This window comes from Tamandua tetradactyla, chromosome 21 (genome assembly GCF_023851605.1).
Source record: "Tamandua tetradactyla isolate mTamTet1 chromosome 21, mTamTet1.pri, whole genome shotgun sequence".
In the NCBI taxonomy this organism is placed as follows: Eukaryota; Metazoa; Chordata; class Mammalia; order Pilosa; family Myrmecophagidae; genus Tamandua; species Tamandua tetradactyla.
In genome coordinates, this window is record NC_135347.1 from 42,410,587 (window position 1) to 42,431,014 (window position 20,428).

A 20,428-nucleotide genomic window follows, 5' to 3' on the forward strand; every position below is an offset into this window, starting at 1 on the left:
GGGACCTGAGGAATCTATTCCCAAAATGGATCTAACAAAGTTGGAAATTAAGGTAGTTTGCTACTCCTGGGTAAAATTTTAAATCCTATTTATTTTAATTTAATGAAATACATTTAACTGAGTAAGTTTAATGAGGAGCATAATATGTTTCATGTGAAGGGTCATTAGTTTTATATTTCCCGTTTGGACCATTACTCCTCTCCCTTAACCCTTTAAAAACAATTTATTCAGAAGAAAAAAGGTGGGGGGGGGGGATAATATCCCCAACATTTGGACTAAAATACAAATTTCGGGGCCACACCATAGTATTGCTACAGGGTCATAGGAAATTATGCAGCACGTGGGTGTTGAAAAAGATTCTTTCTTTTAGCAGAAAAGCTCTGCGTAATTATCATGTCTTTGCTTGATAATTAGCACTATGTTACAATGGCGCAAAAACTCACAAAGGCTTAACAGACAGACTGAGATAGTTTTTTATTATTATTATATTGTAATGCGGCTTGAATATCTGTTTAGATTTAATATATAAATATGCCAGATTTAGTAAATGTGTTAAATTTTTAATCCATTGGTTAAAAAATAAAACAAAAACAGTTATTGTATTAAAAACACTTCCTTTGAAGAAAGTCCATTTTATTTAACTCTGGGATGTATACTGAATGTTTGCGCAAAATGCTAGCTGATGAGGCTGTTGAAATTCAGTAAGGAATTCTGATAGTATTAAGGAACTGTTTCTGCTTCCCTCATTACTTGCAAGTGTCTGTTCCATCCTCATTCCCTTAGCTGCCTTCCTACCCTAACAGTTTTTGTTGGGCCTTGTGGCTGGAGGAAGATGTGGCTGTTGACCTCTTCAGGATGATCTGATGGATGCATGTCCCTGAGGACTTCAGGCTTCATTTAGCAGTCCTGGAGAAAGCACGAGCTTGTGCTCAGCACTGTACAGGGGACTCTGAAACAAACAAAAGACAGGCATTCTTGTTAAGGACGTGCAACAGATATACAAAAGTCAGCTTAGGAACAATTGTAGGAGAAAGAAGTAATAATCTCATTAATGTAGTACAAGCTACCAAAATGAAGGCGTAGACTAAACGGTTCAGCAAAACATTCATTCGTACATATGTGTTCTGCTAGGTCATTCCAGGTGATGCTTGGAATTGCAGTAATCCCTGACACACTAGCTCCATATCTAGCACACGTTCTCCAGCCGTGAAGTCCCTGTGGGAGTGTCATCTCACACGGGCCTGGGACACGTCTCACCCCTCAGGGACTCACAGAATACTGAACTGCTCAGCCAGTCAGGGCCAGTGCTTTAGGGATCAAAGATTGAAAGAACGAGAGGCCCTCTGCAGTCCTCAGGAAATTCAAAGATGGATTGTCATGCCTGGGGAAGACTCTTTTGATTCATACCTGTTTCGATCAATGACTATTGGTTTTGGTCTTGTTTTGTTTTGTTTAAGTGAAAGAATGGGTAAGAATTAGTAGCATGTGTGTGAGAAAGGGAGACATGATATTTACATGAAATTTTACTTTCTGATGCTTGATACATTTGCATTCAGAGACCTGTAAGGATGAATGTTCAGCAAACTGTTTCTATGTACAGCCATAATTACAGCCTGAATTGGAACAGGAAAGACCATAAAATAGGGTAGAACCTTTATTGCCTCCCAGTGCTGCTGGAGGTGGTCAGACAACTAACTGCCCTTATATAGTTTGGTGAAAACTGGCGCATGCAATTGTGGTAAAGCACATGAGCAAATGGTAGAACTGGTCTTCTTGACAGACTCGGTAATACAAATTTCAGGAATAAATGTAAAATGTGTTTATTTTACTTGAGCTTTCAATCAACTGAGCTTGATCCAAGTAAAAAGGTTCCAGTTTGATACTTATAAAAATATAGATATACAAAATTATTTTTATGGGCACTATGCAGGTACATATTATACACAGATACTTTTCTTAAGAAGAAAAGCACATCTCTTGTTTGTTTACTCATTTGTTGAGTTTTCATTCTTTCATGCATTCACCTAACAAAGATATACTGAATTCCTACCATGGGCAACATGCCATGGAATGCCTGGAAATCCAGATTAAAAACAAGGCCCTTTGGGGACTCTCATTCCTTGAGGTGACTCACACACCCCAGCACCATCTGGGCCCTGTGCTTCTCTCCCTCTTTGCCACCTTTTTCTCTTTCCCGCCCACCAGTCACCCCCCACCACTCCCATCCTATACTGGAACCACCTAAATGTATCAACTTGTCTAACCTCTGTTTGGTTTTTCTGGAACATTCCTTGGTAAGTCTTTGCCTGGCTTTTACATATCCTCCATTCAAGTCACGTCTCACTTTATACTTTGGGGAAAACTTCCTAGAACCCTCTCCTACCCCCTGCCCCCGAATTGTGTGAGGTGCTTTTCCTATATGCAGTCCCAACAGACTGTACTTTCCCCATCAGAACACCGTTGAAGTTGCTATACAACTGCCTGTTCCACATCAAAGCACATTTTGTTCGCCAATGAAACAGGTCTTGAGAATTTGATACATTTTTTTAATAAATCACTATCAAAAAGCACTGAAATAATCAAGACCTGTGCTGTCCAGTATAGTAGCCACCAGCCACACGTAGCTATTAGCATTCAAGTGAATTGAGATTAAATAGGATACCCAATGTCATTCCTTGGTGGCATGAGCCACATTTCAAGCGCTCAGTTCCTGCACGTGGCAGGTGACTCCCAAATTAGAGAAGCAGATACACAACGTGTCAGTCGTTGCAGAAAGGTCTAGGGCTCAGTGCTGGTCTAGATTACAGGATGATGAGGGAGGCATTTAAACTAATTGTGCGCTCAAATTAACACCAATAAAAAATTTGAGGAGTGCATTGAGAAGTGAAGAACAGCCCTGTGACTTTGGAATCCAGAGCATAAATGCTCACTTTGAAAGAATTAAACATTGGAGAGTTGGAATTAAAAATTCGACTATAAAACTAAATGTATGTTTTACCCCTAAACTAATAACCACAGAATCAATCAGTAAATTTGGTATGTGATCAGAAAGCACTTGCAGGTTGTCAGGGCTGACTGGTTTGCCTTTTTTTTATTAATCTGAAGTTTGTGAACGGAGACATGGTTGATCTTTCGTGTTGCTATATTAAATTTACTTTGGAGAAACATTGGGCCAGTACTTAACTTTATAATTAGTAAATTGGTTTCTTCAGGAAAGCGGGTTTTTTTTTCTTTTTGAAAGAACTTAAAGAAATAATCTCTAAGGTAGTAAGCTTGAATTAGATTAAAATCCTTCTTAGATTTATTATAAAAAATAATCGAAATAGTTCTTATTGCAAGTGGCTGTCTCCCCTATCTTCTGTTAAACCAACCTTGTAATTGTTTTTCAATAGATAGTATTGAAAAATGAACAAAGAATTGGTATATTCTATGAAGATTTAAATCTTCAATACAGAGGCTTCCAAAGAAAAGGAATAAAAAGCAATTTTGTAAAAAAAAAAATTTGCATATTTCCCCTGCATTTTATTGTTCATATTTGTTTATATATCTTTAAAGGATTTTTGCTAGTACCTGTAAATCATATTAATATTTTCTTTCCAGAGTCTAAAAGAAGAAATGAGCCTAAAATATTTTAAATGTATTCATATTTCTCATGACTAGACCACAATGGATTTTTATGTTTCAAATTTGAAGGCCCATTCCTTTTGTAAAATACTATTGCTTACTTAATTTTCATGTTTTGTAAGCATAAAAACTTGCTTCACATCTCATTTATTAAGAAAATAATCACTGTTGAACAAATAATAATGTGCATGTTAGATTACTTAAGTGATAGACACAGGACAATAAAACTGAATTTCCTCTCATCACTTACTGCACAGCTCTAATAGCTTGCAGGCACTGGTACTAAGACAGAGTCATAGAGAATTATTTAACAATAATAAAAGCAGAAAAGATGATAGGTTTCAAAATATAGCCTTTTCAGTAATGTAACTTCTTTAACAATATTAGTGATCGCCATTTTTATTATTATTATTTATTATTTTACATGACTATTCTTGAACTAGAACAAACCAGAGTTCTCATGTGGCTTTTTTTTTCCTCCAATACCTGGAAGAGAAGGGAAAATATTTAGCCTGGATCATAATCATTTATTTTTAGTGATATTTTCAGAGTTCTTGGCAGGTGGGACCTGGTGTTAAGCAGCACGTTTGAACCAGGGTTGCGGTTCAGCTGCTCATAGCATGAAACTAAAAGTAACATTGTTTAACTGTAAAATGTATCAAGTAAGATATTAAAGAATAGAATATTTTTACTCTCTGGGGATTGGTTGCTGAATATGTAGTCGTGAAGTATCCAAAAGTTAAGTTTTGGGAATAAGTCCAGGGCCCTGCCCAGAGTCAGATAAAAGATGACGGCTCTTTTAATCGGGGGAGTGTTTATTATTTCAATTACCTCACTCCATTGTATTTTTTTATTATTACAAGTCTCTTTCCCTCCCCTGAAAACCATGACAATGTTTTATTCATCTCTGTAACCAGCTCAATGTCTAGCCCTTTGTAGACATTCAATAAATACAATATGTATAGATTATATATAAACAGAATTAGGACTTGTTCTAGTTTGCTAGCTGCTGGAATGCAATATACCAGAAACAGAATGGCTTTTAAGAAGGGGAATTTAATGAGTTGCTAGTTTACAGTTCTAAGGCTGAAAAAATGTCCCAATTAAAACAAGTCTAAAGAAATGTCCAATCAAAGGCATCTAGGGAAAGATACCTTGGTTCAAGAAGGCCGATGAAGTTCAGGGTTTCTCTCTCAAGTGAGAAGGCACATGGCGAACACAGTCAGGGCTTCTCTCTCAGCTGGAAGGGCACATGGCAAACACGGCATCATCTGCTAGCTTTCTCTCCTGGCTTCCTATTTCATGATGCTCCCCGGGAGGTGTCTTCCTTCTTCATCTCCAAAGGTCGCTGGTTGGTGGACTCTCTGCTTTGTAGTGTTGCTCTCTCTGAATCTCTCTGAATCTCTCATTCTCCAAAATGTTTCCTCTTTTATAGGACTTCAGAAACTAATCAAGGCCCACTCAAATGGGTGGAGACATGTCATCCCCTAATCCAGTTTAACAACCATTCTTAACTAAATCACGTCAACCAGGGAGATGATCTCATTACAGTTTCAAATATACAGTATTGAATAGGGATTATTCTACCTTTAAGAAATGGATTGATATTAAAACATGGCTTTTCTTAGGGGGCATACTTCCTTTCAAACCAACACAGGACTATATGCAATGGACTGGCAAATGCATTCCTTCACTATAATAACTTGCTGACAATCGTTATAGTATAAAGAAAATTTTAAAATGTACAAAATTCTCTTTGTATAAGTCAGATACATTCTAGTAATAATAATAAAAGTAAGAATCTTTCAAGCAAACCAGAAATGAGTAAAGGTTGTTGTTGTGCAAAAAATGAAAAGGTCCCAGGAAACCAAATAGAGATTTGATTGTAGTGCTGGTGAATAATGAATGACTTCCAGACCCATGTAATTTGATTCCTAAGGAAGAGAGAAGCAACCTGTTGGTGCTTTGACCAGTATTTTGCAAGGGGGATCAAAGGGTCTCACACAAAACAACTCTGGTCCGTGCTGCATTACTGGGGGATCTTGCTAAAATGCTGGTTCTGATTCAGTGCATATGGGGCAGGGTCCAGGATTCTCTATTTCCAACAAGCTCCCAAGTGATGCCTATACAGCTAGTCTGTGGACCAAATTTTGAATAGCAAAAATCTAAGCTAACGTTTCTGAACCTCTATTTTCTTCAGCATGGAGTTTGCAAGTAGAAGTTTAGAGCATTTCTCCTTGGTTTTATTGAAGGTTAGAATTAAACCATCAAATAGATTCTCAAAACTGATACCCAGTAAAATTATTAGGTTTCCTTGAAACAACAACCTAAAGAGACCCATCATTACTCAATGAAGTGAGTGAATATTTTGAGCATGCATTTCTTGGCCTCGCCACTGCCCTTGTGAGTGCCCACCAGTTGATCGTGGCTACTTGGAGCCCATGTTGAGGAAGACTCTGAGTGTCTGCCTGGAAAAGATTGGGAAGTGGGAAGTGATTGCTCTGGAATATCCCCATAGTTTCAGTGGAGGTGGCAGGAACTTTGCACTCCTCATTGCCCTCACAGCCAGTATCATTCAGAAGACGTTTGGGAATAAGACTTAAGATGTGATCATAGGAAAAAACAACTGTAATTAGGCAAACACTGCATATGTATACAACAGATTAGGTAAATGGATTATATTATTGGAAATATATCTACATCCTATTTTACTGATAGACCTTTGGCTTATCCAGTTCTATCTCAAAGGCGTTTGGTGTATTCTGTGTTACCCTTAAATTGAGTCACCTGTTGGAAGTTGTGAATAAAGAGAAAAGTAAATTCTGTCAATTATTTCTAAAGGTCATAGAGTTAATGACTAGCTGGGAGGTTAATTAGATTCTGAAAGCCTCTTCATATCAATTAAATCTTTTATCTTTACGTTTTAGTAAATAAACTTGGTAACTATTTATAGAATATTGTTTCAGGATAAGAAGCATTGTCAACAGTAAACTGTACGGTGGTTGTTTGGTAGTTTTCACATCTAAGAAAACATTCTTTCCAAAAAAATGATATCTGAATTATTAATAACTCATTCCAGAATTCTGAATTCGATGTCTTTTTGGTCAAAACAGCATGTAAATTGTGCCTTAGTCATAAACAAATGCTGTCTTCATGACCTCTAGGAGATTGTTTCATAGAGACAAAAAGTTGAAGTCAGCATTAGCCTGAGAATGAGCCACTACTCTCAAAGCTGCCCCCACTCACTCTCTTTCAATTTTTTTTTTTTGCATGGGCAGGCATCAGGAACCGAACCCGGTTCTCCAGCATGGCAGGTGAGAACTCTGCCTGCTGAGCCACCATGACCTGCCCTCTCTTTCGCTTTTTTTTAGTTCCAGAAAACTAAACCCTTTCAAGGTTGCTGTACTCATTTGTAAAATATATTTTTAGCATCTACAATATGACAGTTACAGACCCAGTCCTTTCTGTCAACTGAATTGTCTTTGGATAGTATGAACAAATTTCAGGTGAAATGCCATAGATCTGCACTTATCCATAAGGTAGCCACTAGCCTCATAGGACTATTTAATTTTCCATTAATTGAAATTTAGTACACAAAAAAATTCAGTTCCCTGAAGTCATACATAGCTAATGGTTTCCATCTTGGTTAGGGCAGATATAGAAGATACCATCATCAGAAACATTCTGTCGTATGATACAGATGGGGAAATTGGCAAATCTAGCGCTCATTCATTGAGGTAGCTGGTGTACTGATTGATGGATTTAACCTAATAATGGGCATATAAACTGGACAGGATGCACAGGGTCATTTCCTCTTTAATTCCTGCCACTGACATTTATTTCGTGTGTCAGGTTTTATGCCAGGGCAGAGAACACCAGTCAGGAAAGCTGAGTCACTCCATTTGTATGTACTCCAAGGCACAGAATAGCTGTAGAAGTAGATGTGATTTTGTGGAGCAAGATGAGAGGATGGAGGAGGAAACACCCAGGTTGGCATTACCCTGAGGAAGAGGAGAAGACGGAGGCAGGGACTGGAGAGAAGAGGAAAAAGGAAGTCGGCCGAAATAAAGTAGGTCAGTTCTGAACTTGTCCAGCAGGTAGGAGAAAAGCATGCATACACACAGTTTCTTCTGACTTTTCCTGACTAGGTATGTGAGGAATTTTATCTTCATACAGGCTTTGTGACCAGGTCCTCCTCAGATGTGATTGTTCTGAATTAATTTCATGTGTGCGGGGGGGTGGGGGCTGCATAGTGATTTTTCAAAAGAATGCTATTGAAGCATTATTATGAGAGTTTGCCTTTTAAACTGAACTTTTATGAAATGGAACTTTAAAAGCACCATGTGGAGGAAAATAGAGGTGGGAAATTCTGTATTCTAGTTATAGCACCATCACACACTAGTTCTCCACCCTGAGGTAAGTTACTTAGCCTCACTGAGCCCTGGGTTCCTCCTTGGAGTTAGTATTGTCTGACCTTCCTTCTTTGTATGGCTTCCGTGAGGATTACGGGTTATAAAAGATGTCAGAGTCTATTGTAAACTGCAGAGTCACATGAGGTGTTTTTATTTTTAACATCAAGGGGAAAAGTCCAGTTTCCAAAAAAATGCTGCTTCTCTCTCTTTTGGAAGCAACTTTTAAAATTTGGAGTGATTGTATAGCATTTAGCATTTTATGTCAGTTAAGAAGATCTAGCAAAGGTCAGTGAATTGATTTTTTTTTTCATTTCCACAAGGATTTATGGAATGCTTCAAATGTGCAAGGCACTGTCCTGAGTTCTGTGGGAATACTACAATGACAATGACACGTTCACTGCCTTCCAGGGCCAGTAGTCCAACGTGAACAAAATCTGCACAGTGTTTGCTTTTCCATTCAGAGATAAGGATGAGCATGCAGACCGTGTGTCAGGCATGCTGCTGGTTACTGGTGATGTGTCTGTGACTGTGATCCCCAGTGCTTGGAACCAAAATAAGACAGGGCAGAGGGATAACAGAGAAGAAAGAAAGAAATTCTAACTGGGCGTCTGAAAACATCTCATAGTGGGTTTTAGATGATAGCGTGGCCTTGAATGATAAGTAGGATAAGTTAATTATGCCTAAGTCTGAGCCATTTAATTCCCACTTAAAAGTGTGATCATAAAGGAAATAATATATAGACATAAATGCATATATACACGCATGTATGCACACACACACATATATATATATGTAGTGTGTGTAGTTTATGTGGCAGCCTTTACTTTGGTTTCCCATTGACACAGGATTTTTTAATATATGGTTTCTTAGTAAACATGTGGTTATAATTTCTAGAGAAATTCCATAGAATACAAATATTAAAAAAATGAGGTGAATATAATTGCATTTAAGTTTGATAAAAGGTTCCCTGGTGCTGAGAATGGAAACCTTAAGGGAGCATCCCTACATCCTTAGTTTAACTTTACAGATGAGTGCCCCACCCCCACCCCAAATTCTAAAACTTGATACATCTGGCTAAGAGACTGGAAAATTGTTACATGCTTGTGTAACATTCTTATAACCTAATAGTTCTACAACTTTTCTTGCAATTTAATCACTGGAGAATGTTCTTTGTTTTTGCAGTTGCTGTTTCACATAGTAACAGCTTGTTGTATTTTGGTCTGTTTGCCAGAGGGTAGATTTATTTTTAAAACCCTGAACTCTGGATTTTTCTTTATTTTTCCAAGATTGAAAGCAGCTGAAATGCCTGGAGTTACAGGTTGAAGGCTGCTTTACAATATGTGAAGGGAAGCTTCATTCCCTCCTCCCTTTGTGTTTTTTTTTTTTCAATTTTTTTTTTCCCTAACAAATGTCTTCTAACTGGTAGTTGTCTAAAAATAGAAAACTGCCTAACTAAAAATAGCTTGGCTCTCAGTCGTGCCAAGGAAAATGGAGAGGAATAGGCGTGGAATAGAAGGCTGAGTAATCCAGTTCTATTCATTCAGAGAAACCTTTGAGAATGCCGGCAATGATCAAGTGCCCTCCCAAACCACAGACCTGACTCTCTCTCTTTTCAGACTTCTAGGTGCCAATAAACATTTTAGCCCCAGGATAATTTTTTTTTCTCATAGGTTATAAGCATTTTCTGAAAGACAAGGCTTTGTTTCCCAGAACCTGACAAACTGCCATAAATAACTTTCCTAAGGTCTTAAAAAAATTCGTCATTGTAAGATGTATTTTAAAAGAGCATCTTAAATGAAAGTATTGTAAAATAGCGTGCATCATGTAATAATTAAGAGGAAACTCTGTTATAATAAAAACCGCTTACTGCTTGTGATTAAACTTCCAAAACTTTGAAGAGTTCCACAGAAAGAAAATTCTTCCTGTGACTCATTGTAGCTTAAGAGCACAGCTGACTTATTTTAGTTTAGCTCAGTCGTAAAATCTTCTTGCTGAGTAGATATCCCTTGATATACCAATATTTCATCTTTTTCTGGCAATTATACTTTCACCCAAGCTGATTTTAGCTTTTAATTTTTTTCCTTTGGGTGCATGGTCCAGGAATCGAACCCCGGTCTCCCACGTGAAAGGGGAGCTTTCTACCACTGAACCACCCATGCACCTCGCTTTTGATTTTTAAAATAAAGTAGCAACTACTTGGAAAAACAACGTTTTGAGAGTAAGATGGCTTTCAGTGTAGAGAAATGGAATTCTAAGTAAGCCATTAAAAAATACATAGGCCAGTTTTGCAGTGGCAACACTTTTATTTTTTTCCATTTTGTTTTGCTTAAGTAATCTGAATAACCAGGTCAAACATAGCAACAGGGTGTGGAAATGTCAGCACAGTTCAAGGGGTTATTTGGGTCTGAGCATTGTTATGTTCAGTTCCTGTAATGCTGCTGGTGATAAGACTCTTGAGACAAAAGACGATAATTGATGGAAGGAGTCTTAAATCATTGCTAGAAGAATCAAGGTCCTTGTATCTGTGTACATCGACTCTTCTGGTCTCCTTCCGACTTGTAAAGCATTTTGTCGTCTTGCAGGCTGGCCCCCTACTGCTCTTTGTAATGGATGCAGACCACAAGTGATTCCTTTATGCAGTACACAGGGTGTAATTGTGTCTGTGTGGTGTATTAGTAATTACCAAGCTGAATTCCCATATTGTATCTTTACTTCAGGCATGGAAAAATAGGACATACAACCCTGCATAACCATTTGCAACCTAGATAGTAAGGCACTTAGAGCTATTTTCCAGGAACAAAGCCTTTTATATGCACACTCACTCAACAAAATTTTCATTATTGAGTCATTTGTGCTATGCAAGATAAATTCAGTTTTAGAAATAATTACCTTTGATATTATATTATTTATTTATGCTCCTTCAGCAAAACCTTTGTAATATGAAAAATGTTGGCTATTTTTAATAGCTAAAATAAAATACCATTTTAATATTATTGCTAGATATAATGATGAGATAAGCAACATTAGCTATGCTAGAGAAAATAGTACATGAATTAGTATACAAAATAGCTTATATAACATTCATAAACATTAAAAAACATAATGATATTGTAGCATTTTTCTTAAAGAGTGATATTTTCATTTATAATTTATTGATCTGGGCTCAAGGATTGTTAAACTTCAGAAAAAGCTGACAGCAATTTTTTGTTACGGTAAACAGATGTGAATTAATTATTAATTTCTTTGGATAAAATTTGCATCCATCCTTTATGTATTATGTAGTTGATATTGATTTGACTACCCTCCTAATAATTAGGGATTTGACATGTCTACAGTATTATTAATCTGTATTAGAAGTCAAAATAATGCAAGCAGCTTGATTTAAACAAAAGAAAGTATGTTTACTCATACTTTCTTGTCACATTATGCATCAAATTCTTATATGACAGCTAACTATTAAAAAGATAGCACTCAAATTAATGTAGCCCTAGCATTGCTGCTAATTAATGCAATAGATTTGGTTTGTGAATTGTTATTTAAAGCATGCAAGATTTTAATTTCATGTTTACCTTGAAATTTAAAAGTGGCCTTCCAATTTGTTTATTTTTGAAATTTACTCCCACTTTAATCTTCATTTTTATTCAAGCAACAGTTAAGTTTCTAAGAGGTACAGAACTCTATAGTGATGCTAAAAGAGGTGTGTTTGAAAGACACATTCTGTCACCTCACTAAACTTACAGTCTAGCTGTGGTACAAAAATACGTGTGTGAATCAAGTAAACAAAGCAATATAACAAGAACTATGAGACATTTAGGAGAGGCAGCATAGCATAGTGTTTGGAAGCATCAGTTCTGAAGATAGACTGCCTGAATTCTTACCCCAGCTCCACTGCTTACCGGTTATAGGAACTTTGTGTCAATTACTTAGCCTTACTGTGTCTTCATTTCCTCGTCTGCAAATGAGAGTTAATAATTGTCCCTACCTCATTGAATCATTATGAGAAGTAAATGATTGAACATTTGTAAAATGCCTAGAGGAGGGTCTGGTACATGGTAAGGTTTGTGATAAACATGCTGCCACCATGTTAACCAAGTAAAAACTGCTCGGGTGTAGAGTGTAAAGCAATCAGGAAAGGCAGCCACCATAGACAGTGGTTTTAGGGCACAAGTTAAGCTCTGAAAGATGGATGTGAACTGTTGGAGAGGATATGGACAAACCTTTCAAAGTACTAATTATGCAGAGGTCCATCAGAAGAAATGAGCAACTTTTATTTATAATGTGATCATTCCCTGGAACTTAGAGTTTCTGTGGGACACCTGAGACTCAGAGCTAGAGTTCTACAACTATGAAAGTTAGCATTACCCCACACAGCAGCTGGTGAAAACACTGCATAAGTGATCAGACTTCAGTTAGAGATTTGAAGGAAACTGATTTGGTTAGGACTAAAGTAAATCAGACTAAAGGGTAAAAAATGATATTGATTGTATATTAAAACTTCAACTTCTGTGTGAGACCATAACAAGAGATGTTTTCTGATGCAGAATTTATATTTTTGGTAGCACAATATCTCATTTAATTTGTATGGTCAGCTTATTAGAACACCATAATTACATGGAACCTTGAATAGAGAGTGAGATCTTGTTGGTTTATACAGGTTAGCGTGATACCCCGATACATCCAGAGTGATCTGGGAAGAAGATAAGGTATTTGCAAAGTCCCTTGAAGGATTTGGGAAAAAGGTAGAAATATTAAACTTCCCGACCAGGGGAGCTAAGCCTGTTTTGTGGCTCAGATGTGGCCTTGCTCTCTAAGCCAACACCAGCCAAGTCCCCTACATGGGACATGACTCCTAGGGGTGTTTGTCTCCCTGGCAATGTGGGACATGAATCCTAGGGGTGAGCCTGTCTCTGGCATCAGGGAACTGAGAAAGCCTTCTTGACCAAAAGGGGGAAGATAAATGAAAGAAAATAAAATTTCAGTGGCTGTGAGATTTCAAATAGAGTCAAAAGGGCATTCAGAAGGTTAGTCTTATGCAGTATATAAATATCCTTTTTCAGTTTTTGGTGTACTGAAGTAGTTGGAGGGAAATACCTGAAACTGTAATCTAAGAGCCCTTAATCTTAGAGATGATTGTGTAACAATATAACTTTCAAGATGTGACCATGTGATTGTGAAAACCTTGTGACTGACAGACACTACCTTTTTCCAGTGTATGGACATATGAGTAAGAAAATAAAGACAAAACATTGGGGGCGATCAGGAGTATGGGATATTTTTTGGATGTTCTATTTTACTTTTATTATTTTTTTTGGTAATCATGAAAATGTTCAAAAATCAACTGTGATGATGACTGCGCAGCTTTATGATAACTCTGTGAGCCCTTGATTGTACACTTTGGGTGATTATATGGTAGGTGAATATATAATGTCTACCAATAAAATTGCATTAAAAAAAGGATTGAGCAAGGCAATGTGCTTAATCTGAATAGAAAGTTTCCATATGGAAAGCTCTATAAGGAAGATGGAAGTTGAATGAGGCAGAGGAGGCAGGAAAAGTCAAGGGCTCAGAATGTTTGGTTCAGAATTTGATGTTTTATAATAGCTATGAGAAAGATATCCTGTGGTCTCAGGCAGTTGAATGGCATAACAACCAATTCTTCAGGAAGGTTCTACCAGAAAACGTGAATGACTATCTGTAGATAGAGGCAGTTTGGTTGTAAAAAGTGCAAGTGCCAAACTATTATTTTAAATTTATCAGTAACGTATATATGTATGTATACTGAAAAGCCCAAAACCTTTTACTATATTTATTTACTCTAAGCCATTTATGTCATGCTATAAATATCAATGGTTACAATATGTTTACATTTGTTTTTGAAATATACATATAATTTCAGTATGTCCTGATAATAGGTGTACATGCATTTTTTGAGTACTGTTTATCATATGTAATGTGCAAACGAAGCAAATTATTGAGACTTCAGGAGGTGTATTTTAAACTATATAAACTTCTCTAGATCAAATTGAAGAAATCACAGTCTTTAAATTTAGAAATTCCTAATGAGGCACATGGACTTTTTAAGCTTTTTAAATTGCATAATGGAACATATATAGAAAGCAAAGAAAGAAAAAAGCAATAATTTTCCAAGCACTCTTCAACAAATAGTTACAGGACAGATCCCAGAGTTTGTCGTGGGCTACCATACCATCATCTCACATTTTTCCTTCTAGCTGCTCCAGAATATAGGAGGCTTGAAGGAGTAATTATTTTTTATCATAACAATCGCCCTTGTTTTTCTTTTTTGTGGAAAAAAAAGCAATAAATTTTGAAGCACAGCACAACAGTTAGGTGTAGAACAAATTTCAGAGTCTGGTATTCCACAATTTTAGGTTTTTACTTATGCTGCTCTAAGATACTGAAGACAAAAAAGAAATATCAATTTAGTGATTCAGCAATCATATTCATTTGTTAAACCGTACCTTCTCTGTATAACTCCACCATCACCTTTGATTTTTCTGTCCCTCTCTTTAGGGGTTTCTGGGCTATGGCCATTCTAACTTTTTCATGTTGGAAGGGGCTGTCAGTATTATGAGGTAGGGAGATGAAGCTAGCTGATGTTCTGGAGAGGCTGGGCCTTCTAGGTTTCAGGACTTCTCTGGGCCAGGGGCCCATCTGGAGACTGTGAAGCACAAGGACTTTTAATCACTACATAAACAGTTCAAGATTCTGAATACAATACTGCCAACTATAAAAACTCTTTTCTCACTTTCACATCTATAATCTGAACACCCTCCCTTTCATTGTAAAGGCAGTGTGGTGTTGAAGGGGCAGACACAGCTTTTACAGTCAGACAAACCTGGTTTCAAATGCTGGCTCTATTGCTTTCACAAACCGTGTGATCTTGGACAAGTTTAGAAACTTGAAGTTCACTGAACTTCAGCTTCTTAAGCTGTAAAATAGGGATATTAAATCTCACAACAACCAGCTTGTGTTGGCCACATGGTGCTCATAAATATGGTATTTCCTTTCCTGCTGCTCCTTCCTAAACTTTCAAATTTAGACAAGATTTTTAACTTTGTTACTTTGTCTTCTACTAATATATGCCCCTTGGACATTAACAACTTCAATGTGATTAAAAGAGATAAAAGCTTATTCCATATAGGTATATATATTTGGTGCTTACACTCAAGCAAAACGTCACATTTTAAATTGTTACATGTAAATCCATATATAACAATTTCTTGTGTAATAAAGTTGTGAAATCCTACAGAGATAAGATCACAATAAAGATTTTAAAACTAGGGGAAAGGTAGAGAAAGGAAAATCTAGGAGTCACTAAAGTAACTCTGTTAGTAAGTAAAGTCAAAAGAGAATTGAAAGCAAAAAGTTAGCATCCTGTCAAATAGAGAGGCTACTCCAAGTTCTGTTGATGAGCTCTGCTAGGTAGTTAAGATATAGTTTATTCCCTAGTATCCCCTTTTGAGCTACTGTGTATCCAGGGATGAGCAGAGTTAAACAGTAAGAGAGAGAGATTGAGATTTTAAGACAATGAAAATAGTTAGCAAAGCTAAGACAGTGTCCCTACATGCTTATTCCTTTCCTGACCCAAAAGCAAATAATGCATTTCATTAAAACACTAGCCAGTCAATAGTGTTTAGTGGTGACACTGTTAACAATAAAAAATAAATATCTTGCATTGCTTCTAGCGTGAGATTTTGAGTATCTTCGCTCTAGTTTCCTCAGTATTTTGATGGCAGTAACGATACATGCTTTTGGCATTGAGCCAAGCACATGCTAATGTATTACACATTTGGCTCAGTTCCAGGTGAGCAGGTGTTTTAAATATTCCAGTCGCATAGCTACAATGTATGTTGCTACTGGGGAAAGAATCTCATTTCTGAGCCACTGATGTTTGTTTGGCACTCTGTCCTGAACCACTCCTTATTTCACACTATGAAGGGTTAGCAAAGGTGAATTGTGATTTGGAGAAAGATGATCCACAGAGCCCTACTTTTAAAAGGGGCAACAAATTTATAGTTCGTAACTCTGTCCTTGGGTATTAAAATATATACGTAATAGCTCATTACTTGCAGCACCCTAGCAATATTTGGCTACTGAGTCTAGAACACTCGTGATCCACGGTAGAAGAAATGGAGAAACATTTCAGAGTTTTCCTCAGCTGAAATCTTACAAATATGAGAGATTTCATTTATGTCAGAGAAAACTATAGCATTTACGAGATAGAAATTATATGTTAGCAAATGATTTGCGATATTATAACAAGCATAAGAAATTTATTTTCCATTAGAAGCCACCATTCATTTTGGAACTTTTTTAGAGTCCATATAACTAAATTAAAATCTTGTCTTCTGGAAGAAAAAAGATATTTATATGTATATAACTATAAAGCCCTGCAGAAATACTTCTACCTAGAAATAATTCTGAAGATTCTTTAAAAATTCTTAGCTTCCTGCTTGTGTACACACACAGACACACACAGAATACCCATGAACTGGCACAGTTTAAAGCAGATGAATTAAGATTTCACTGTGCACAATTCCCTGTGTCAGAGCAACAAAACTGTCATTGATTTCTGTCTGTCCCTGACTTCAGCAATAAAGTAATTTAGTAAGTGAGGGGCAGGTATTTAACTTTTCCCAGCCACCTACCTGCTTTATCTCAGTATAGATTGGATTCCTTTGACAACTAGATGATTAGTCAGTGGTGTATATTACCTCACTGGAAAAAGACTTTGACCCATGTTTTGTTTCCTCCTTGAGTGGTACTGTTTCACCTTATTGGCCTTTAGAGAGATGTGAGGTTTTTCTGAGTATCATTTATTCAGAATAATAGCCATGGCTGTTTGAGGCATTTTAAAACTATGAGGTGGGGTGGGCCACAGTGTCTCAGCAGGCAATTCTGGCCTGCCATGCTGGAGACCCGGGTTCGATTCCCGGTGCCTGCCCATGCAAAAACAAACAAGAAAGCTATGAGGTGGTAAATATGTGGTTAATACTATTTGTTCAACAGAAAATTGACCTTAAACTTATATAAAAAGCCAAGTTCAGAATTATAAATTTCCTTTAAATGTTGTACAACTCTGTTTGATTTTAATTTTTAAAAAAATCCAGTTTCTCATCTGAGAGATCCATGTATTTCCCCAGCTGTGAGAAGCCTCCAGAGAAAACAGGAGAGCTCAGCTCCTGTGGAAGCAGTCAGTGCCTCTGTGGGTGGCACTTTCTCTGCTGAGTCAGGTCCACGCCAGATCCTCCCTAGGCTTTCTCTAGCAGTGCAGATTTTCTAACAAGATGTAAAACCCAAGTTTCAAGCTGTGGTTCTTGAAGTACTCCTACAGGTTTCCTCAGGACTTTGGAAATTTTTCACTTAAGAAAAGTACATCTTGCTGTGTCTTCTTTATAACTGTTGTGGGGGAAAAAATGGGAAGTTTTACAGTCATTCCTTTTGCTTTCCCTCTCATCAGGCCTATAAACTAATGCTGTGTTATCTGCATCGTTTTGGAAAGAAAGGGGAATGATTAAAAGAAGAATTTTTATAGAGTGCATGTGAGATTTTTCCATGATCCCATAGCTTTGCCCTGAGACAGTCATTTCTCCATAGAGACACACATTTTTCTCCTTTCCCCAGCCCACCCCTTCAACCCCAACATCTTGTAGTCACCAGCCTTTTTCCCTTTGCTCACGCAAGTTGAAGAGCTGGGCAATTAGCTTGTGGATCTAAAGAATATAGTTGCTGAAAAAATATAAAGTATTTTTCTTAGTAACAGAGATTTAAGGTTCTTGCTTGAATTATTTTAATAATTAAAAAGAAAAAACCTAACACTTTGTTTTACCCAGGTAGATACAGCCTAAATGTTATTGCAAAGGACTTCTTTCCTAGTCCAAAGAATATAGTAGTTGAAAAAATTAGGCAATCTTAACTTTTCCTTAGGTTTTCAACAACCTACTCTTCATTTTCACCTGGGTAGATATGACCTAAATATTAGTGAAAAGGTCTTCCCTTGTTTTTGGTGGTTATTATAATATAAGAAGAAGAAATACATTTCTGGATAAGATTATTCATCAGAAAGTGAATTATCATACACAATAATCCCTTTTGAGAAAAAAAAGATTGGTTTCAAGCATTTCAGTAATTTCAGCTGAGAGGTGAGTATTCAGAGCAAACAGGCATAGTTTAAGTAATGTTTTAAATTGGGCAAATTTGCAGAGGCAGAATAATGCATTGGCTAAGAGGAGAAACTCGAGAGCTTGAGCTGGTTGCACCACTAACTTGGTGAGTGAGAAACTTGAGAGCTTAAACCTGGTTGCACCACTAACTTGGTGAACTTCATCAAGTTCCTTAACTACGTGGTGCCTCTTTCTTCTTCACCTGTCAAATGGCACTCACAGTCAATGAGTGGATTTTTAAAAAGATCCTTGAAAAGCCCCAGGCTCAGTCCCTGGCACACAGTCAATGCTCAGTAAATGGTAGGTGTTATTACTGAGGGACAGATTCAATTAAGGGGAAAATTAATATTTTGATAGTGTGGGAAGATTGGTTTAATTTCCTCTTCATGCCATAGAAGAGGAAATGTTGCTGTTTTTATAATTACCTAATGAAAAGCATGGAAGAATTTATTGTGCAAATGAAAAACTTAAGCTCACCATTGAACCAACAAAATCCATGAGGTTTCATAAGTTATGGAAGTTGAAATAGCAAACTTGCAAATCAGGTCCCCTGACGTCCCCTGACGATGCCTGAAATTATTGAAGGCGTCACAGCTACAAAAGCAGGCAACTGGATTCCACGGGGACTGGAAGCCCAAGTCCACACCCAGTCCCCAGAGAAGGCCATCTAGGGCCAGGACTGTCTGTGGGGTTGGCAGTGCAAACCGCTGCCAGCGGTGGGTGCCAGGGTGAGCTAAATCGCTGATGGCTCATGATAAAGGTTTATGTTAAATCCATAAAATGCTGAGTCCAGAACCGTGGCAAGCCATCTCACAGATTCAGGTATCACATGATGTGCTCCCTTGATTCCCCCCTCCCCCTTTCACGACACCCACGTTTCTCCCACTGATTCATACTCTTATCATTCCCTCTCTCTAGTCTGTGTCATTCCTTTCTCACGTATTTCCTCTCTATACCTATCCGTGTTTCATTTCTGAATACTCTCTAGCTCTTGGAACATCATACGAAATTGGGAATGATTGAATGCAGAACTAAGGCTATTACTATTCCATATAATATATGAAATAATGGGAAATGGGATTTTGTGAAGTACATGTTGTTCCAAGACTTTCCACGGGTTCATATGTGAGTAATGCTCATAGCACAGAGAAAGTAAATTGAAATGAGTGTATTTGATTTGAAGTATTAGCTCATTTAATTTAGAGAACATAAATTTAGAGAAATTTAAACCTGTACATAGAAGGATAAGGTAGCTTAGTTGACAGTGGCCTTGCTCAGCATTTGACATGAATAACATTGGACTTTCTAAAAAGAGTTTTTGTGAAAGATATTTGATTTGTAAGAGATGGAATTCTCTCTTTACCATAGTGGAATGCATTCTAAGTATTTTCAGAATGTGATATAGATGGCCTCTTCCTTTCTAATCATTACACTCAATTCATAATTGTCTCCACTAATGAGAAACCGCCATTCACATCAATACTATAAAATAGCAGGAAATATAACGTGGGTCCTGGAGACAGCGACTGCCAATACCAAGTGAGTCAGGAAACTAGAGGGCAAGTCCCTGTGGAAAGTTAAGCTGAGGGTTCCCAAATCTGAAATGCGCTGGCACTTTTGATGTCTGTCCTATAAACACTCTTTGGTTATTTTTCTGGTACCGGCTGGAAACAATTATATTGTTAGGAAAGTACACAGAGGCTTTTGATTAATGAATTCAGAAGTCACATTGATTTATGAAATCCTGAGAGCCAGGACCTAAGGATCCCCAGATAAAATGCACAGCAGCTGCCCTCAGAAGGAGCTCAGTCTTGTGAGGACACAGAGGCAGCCCACAGTCAGTGTGACGTGCTGTGACAGAGCTGCCAGGAGGGCTGGTTTAAAAATAAGGAAAGTGGGTGGCGCACCGGTGGCTCAGTGGTAGAATTCTTGCGTGCCATGCCAGAGACCCGGGTTTGAGTCCCAGAGCCTGCCCATGCCAAAAAAAAAAAAAGAAGAAGAAAAGAAAGCAACCAGAATGCTGTCCGTGTAGTTTGTAAGTATAGCAAAAGCCTCGTGGAGGTTTGGGGCACTTTTATCTTTAAACAGCTTTTATTTACCTGAAGATCCTTGATTATTAAAAAGTATAATCCTGCTGACTTTCTTCCATCGGACGCCTATCCAATGCAATTCAACATAAATCCACCATTTATCATCCACCCACAGATT

General features: G+C 37.4%; 1 protein-coding gene across 16 annotated transcripts in view; it reads left to right on the plus strand.

The window, feature by feature from the left end:
• Positions 1 to 20,428, plus strand: part of MEF2C (myocyte enhancer factor 2C) — a 165,393-nt gene that overhangs the window by 91,784 nt on the left and 53,181 nt on the right. The window contains exon 1 of one of the 16 annotated variants that reach the window (XM_077139185.1): positions 7,316 to 7,697. The exons of the other annotated variants lie outside the window; for them this stretch is intronic. The gene's annotated coding sequence lies outside the window, so the exon portion shown is untranslated. Of the gene's footprint in view, positions 1 to 7,315; positions 7,698 to 20,428 lie in introns of those variants that run through there. 16 annotated transcript variants of the gene reach the window in all.